This window comes from Mesoplodon bidens, assembly GCF_964165515.1.
Source record: "Mesoplodon bidens genome assembly, chromosome: X".
NCBI lineage: Eukaryota > Metazoa > Chordata > Mammalia > Artiodactyla > Ziphiidae > Mesoplodon > Mesoplodon bidens.
Genome location: NC_138163.1, coordinates 51,803,762 through 51,809,614, shown reverse-complemented (window position 1 = coordinate 51,809,614; position 5,853 = coordinate 51,803,762).

Sequence of the window (5,853 nt, the reverse complement as noted above, 5' to 3'; positions counted from 1 at the left end):
ACAAACATATTAAAAATACCCCTACATGTGAGGCAGTTCTCACAGAAAATCAACTGGAAACTGGCAGAAGATCTCCTACACAACCAAAGCTGCAAGGAATATCTCTACATATCCAGGAAGGACAGAAAAAAATTTTAAAGACATGAGGACGGTCCTGGCCCCCCTGGGGGAGATCTGTAAAGGAGGAAAGGTACACATTGGCAGACCATTGCCCCAGGGAGCCCCTTTGCCTGCTGGAAAAGCCACTGGGATAGATGGAGGGGCTGGAAAAGCCTAAATTCTACTCACAAGGAATGCATGCATGCTGGCTTGCTAACAATCAGGGCAGAGAGAGACTGGCACTAGCGGCTGCTGCCTTGCTGCACTTCCCAATCCAAAGCACACACAAGGTGGTGGGGCCACAGATGTACACAGCAACTGAGCATTGAATCTTAGCTAGACAGGTCCAGGGAGAGGACTTGATCTAGATGTGTGGAGACAGCCCGGAGGACCTGGGGTATGATCTGGGCAAAACCAAGGATCCCATTGTCAGCCCGCACATAGTGGGGGCAGGTCCTGCCACAGTGCCCATTGTCAGTGTGCACACAGTGGGGTCAGGTCTGGCCATGGTGGACTTTGCCAACACGTGCGCCAGATGGCACCACGGAGGGCACAGCAGCTGGGCACTGCATCTCGGTTGGACGGGCTCTGGACAGGAGTATGGAGCCGTTCATTTCACGGTGGGAGCACACTGGCCCCGCTCACTCTACACCATAGCTTGGTGCCAGATCTGGAGCTGACAGGTCCTGGGAGAGGTCTGACACAGAGGCAGCCCAGGTTCCAGGCAGCGGCACAACCACCTCAATTCCTGTAGCCACAGGGCCACGGCCCCCAGCACCAGCCTACTCCACACCACATCCCAGCACTAGGTCTGGGGTGAACACAACAGAGAAAGGGATGCAACCTTGGGCTGCTTCTGGGCAGAACCATGGATGCCTGCACTGGAGGCACATAGGTTTGTGGTGACCACACGGGCCTCATTACCTTCAGTGATCACCTCCTTTGCATCAGGGCTTGTGCTCAGGGGCAGTGGAACGTGACTGAACCTGACCTCAGTGCTTCTACTCCAACAGCTGGGAAGCAGACCCCAGCCCCAACAGGGCTGTGACAGCCATAGAGCAAAGAGGAGGCCCGAGCCAACAAGCAATGCAGGCTCTGGTCAATACAAATTCAAACACACCCCGTATCAAGGGAACAAGGGCCAGCCCACTTTAAGGAAATACGTGGCAAGCACCACACCATAACCAGCCCTTGCACCTTAAATATTGAACTCATGCCGTCTACACCGGGATCCTCCAACCTAAAAAAACCCCCTTCAGGAACACAGTAGATTCATGCCTGTCCTAAATTCAGAAATGAAGAAAGTTAAGTAGAATGAAAAACAGAGGAACCCATCCCAATGAAAAGAACAAGAGAAGTCCCCTGAAGGGACAAATAATGAAAGAGACCTCACCAGGCTACTAGACCCCAGATTCAGAAAGGAGGTAAGAAAAAGGCTAAAGAAATTAAGGAAGATTATTGATAGAAATGCAGATCACTGCAACAAAGAAGTAGAAGCTATAAAGAGAAATCAATCAAAACTAGACAATTCAATTGCTGAGATAAAAAGCAAATTAAAAGCAATAAATAGCAGACTAACCAAAGCAGAAGAATAAATAAGTGATCTGGAAGATAGAATAATGGAAATCAGCACATCAGAACAGCAGACAGAAAGATAAATTTTAAAAATGAAGAAAACATATGACATCTATAGGATAATATACAGCATGCGTAATATAAATAATCATATGCATAATGTGCACAGTCATATTCATAATAGGGGTACCAGAAGAAGAGAAGAGAGGCAAGGGGATAGAAAATGTATTTGAAGAAATTATGGCTGAAAACTTCCCAAACCTAAAGAAGAAAACTGATATCCAGATACAGGAAGCACAGAGGGTCCCACCCAAGAAGAACCCAAATAGAGTGACAGCAAGACATAGCATAATTAAAATGGCAAAAGTGAAAGATATAGAGAACTACAAAGTCAAATGGAAAACAGGGTTTAAAATGGCAGTAAGTTCATACTTATCAATAATTACTGTAAATATCAGTGGACTAAATGGTCCCATCAAAAGACAGAGTGGCTGAATGGATTAAAAAAAAACCCCAAGAACCTACAATATGCTGCCTATAAGAGACTCACTTCAGGGCACAAGACACAGACAGATTGAAAGTGAGGAGATGGAAAGCTATTTCATGCAAATGGAAACAACAAGAAAGCGGGGTTAGCAATACACATATCAGACAAAATAGACTTAAAGTCCATAAAGACACAGAAGGACATTATATAACGATAAAGGGATCAATAAAGAAGAGGATATTACACTTGTTAGCGTATATACACCCAATATAGGAGCACCTAAATATATAAAGAAAATAGTTACAGACATAAAGGGAGAAATTAACAGGGATACTCTAATACTAGGAGACTTTAACACCTCACTGACATCAATGGACACATCTTCCAGACAGAAAATCAATACGGCAACAGAGGCCCTAAATGATACAATAGACCACTTGGACTTAATTTATATCTACAGGACACTACATCCCCCAAATAAACAGAATACACATTCTTTTCAAGCGTGCAAGGCACGTTCTGTAGGAGAGGCCACATACTAGGACAGAAAACAAACCTCAACACATTTAAGAGGGTAAAATGACTTCAAGCATCATTGATTCCCACAATATTATAAAACTAGAAATCAACCACAGAAAGAAAAGTGGGAAAAGAACGAATACATGGAGGCTGAACAACATGCTACCAAAAAACCAGTGGGTCAATGATGAAATCAAAGAAGAAATCAGGAAATACCTCAAGACAAATGACAATGAAAACACAACCTTCCAAACTCTATGTGATGCAGCAAAAGCAGTTCTCAGAGGGAAGTACATAGTGATTCAGGCCTTCCTCAAGGAACAAGAAAAATCTCAAATAAACAAAAAGAGAAAAAGAATTCAAAGAAGAACCAAAAATTTCCCAAAGTCAGTTCTTTGGGAAAGATCAGAGGGCAAGAATTAAAATAGAGATAAAAATAGAAAAGATCAATAAAACCAAGGGCTAGATTTTTGAAAAGACAAGCAAAATCGACAAACTTCTAGCCAGGCTCACCAAGAAGAAAAGAGAAAAGGCCCAAATAAACAAAATAAGAAATGAAACAGAAGCAAGAACTAATACCAGAAAAATACAAAAAAAAAATAAACCCACAAAAACCAAAACACAGAAGAGAATATTATGAACAGTTATATGCCAGAAAATTAGACAACCAAGAAGAAATGGACAAGTTCCTAGAAATAAACAGCCTGCCAAATCTGAGTCAAGAAGAAACAGATAATTTGAACAGACCAATCACTAGAAGTGAAATAGAATCTGTAATTAAAACAAAACAAAAAAAACCTCCCTGCAAACAAAAGTCCAGTACCAGACAGCTTCACCAGTGAATTGTACCAAACATACATAGAACTTATACCTATACTTCTCAAACTCTCCCAAAAGGTTGAAGAGGAGGGAACAGTCCCAAATTCATTCTATGAAGCCACCATCACCCTGATACCAGAAGCAGACAAAGACACTACCAAGAAAGATAATTACAGGCCAATGTCTGTGAAGAATATAGATGCAAAAATCCTCAACCACATATTAGCAAACCGAATCCAACGCTACATTAAACAGGATCATACACCGTGATCCAGCTGGATTCATTCCAGTTGCCCTGATAGCCTTATGGGAGTTCCCCTGTATGGTATTTGTTGCTTTTCCCTCGCTGCTTTTAATATTCTCTCTTTATCTTTAATTTTTGCCATTCTAACTCCAGTGTGTCTTGGTGTGGTCTCCTTTGGCTTGACCCTGTTTGGGACTCTCTGTGCTTACTAAACCTGGATATCTCTTTCCTTTCCCAGGTTAGGGATGTTTTCAGCTATCGTGTCTTCACATATGTTCTCTGCCCCATTCTCTTTCTCTTTCTCTTCTCCTTCTCAGACCCCTATAATGCAAATGTTAGTACACTTGCTGTTGTCCCAGAGGTCTCTTAAACTGCCCTATTTCTTTTTCTCTTTTTTCTTTCTTCTATTCTGCTTCAGTTATTTCTTCTACACCATCTTCCAGCTTGCTCGTCCATTCCTCTGCATCATTTCATTTACTGTTGATTCCATGTAGTGTATTTTTCATTTCCGATAGTGTTCTTCTCTGTGTGGTTCTTCCTCATATTGTTGAAATCTTTGTTAAAAACTTCTCACTCTCTTCATCCAATCTTCTCCTGAGTTTTTTGAACATCTTTATGATCATTACGCTGAACTCTTTATTTATTTATTTATTTATTTATTTGCGTTACATGGGCCTCTCACTTTTGTGGCCTCTCCCATTGCGGAACACAGGCTCCGGATGCACGGGCTCAGTGGCCATGGCTCACGGGCCTAGCCGCTCCACGGCATGTGGGATTTTCCTAGAACGGGGCACAAACCTGTGTCCCCTGCATTGGCAGGCGGACACTCAACTACTGCGCCACCAAGGAAGCCCTACCCTGAACTCTTTATCAGGTAGATCGCCTATCTGCACTTCACTTTGTTCTTCTTCTGAGGTTTTATCGTGTTCCTTTGTTTGCAATAGATTCCTCTGTTGCCTCATTTTGTCCAGTTTGCTATCTTATTTCTCTGTATCTCTAGGTTGGTTCCATTTCCCCACTGTACAGAAGTGGCTTTTTGTAGGAGACGTCCTGTGTGTCCCAGCCGAGCTCTCCCCTCTGGTCAGCAGAGCTATATGCTCTAAGGGTGTCCCTGTTAGGGCTGCGTGTATCCTTCTGCTGTGACCGGCACACTACTGTGGATGGTGTGGTAGGTGTGGCTGGCCCCTGGTCCAGTGGGCTGTCAGGCCCTGCCTTGTGCAGAGGCTTGTGGCCACTGGTGAGTGAGGCTGGGTCATGAGGCTGCTGGCTGCAGTGCCCCAGGAAGTCCCGGGTTTAGCACTGGCCCACTGGTGGGTGGTGCTAGGCTCTGCAGAAGGTGGTGTTGGGGTTAGAAGTCCTGTATCTAGTGTCAGCCTGCTGGTGGGCAGGGTCAGTTCCACATGGCTGGCTGCCGGGTATGGGGGTGTCCAGAAGCTGGTGTTGGGCCACTGTTGAGTGGGGCTGGATCCTAGGGCAGCTGGCTGAGGGGTCCAAGGTGTCTTGGAACTGGTATTGGCCTGCTGGTGGGGGCGGCTGTGGCCCAGGGAGTCCTGGAGCTAGTGCTGGCTCGCTGGTGGGCAGAGCCAGGTTCCTGTGTCTCTGGCTGCAGGGCCTTGGAGTCCTGAAGCTAGTGTCGGTTTGCTGGTGTGTGGGGCCAGTTCCTGACATGGCTGAGTATGGGGTCTGGGGTGTCCCAAAGCTGGCGTCATCCCACTGGTGAGTGGGGCCAGATCCAGGAGCAGTTAGTTGAGGGGCCCAATGTGTCCCAGAGCTGGTGCCAGCCTGTTGGTATATGGGATGGGTCCTGGTATGCCAGGCGGCAGGGCTGTGGTGTTTCTTGGGCTAGTGTTCCCAGAGGAATATTCCTTTTAACATATTTACAAATATGGACATTAACAGAAGATGTTCTTTAATTTTATTACATTTGCATGAGACTGAATTTCTTCTAAAAGCTTGAAGCTTTTAAAGATATTCCATATTGAAATTTAATGGTGCTCTTTAAAGAAAATTGTTGCTGATCATAAATGTTGAAAATTTTCTTGCTTCTCATCTTTCATATCTTTATGAACTCTGTGTTGTATGTTTACAGAATGGTAATACTGATAAAATT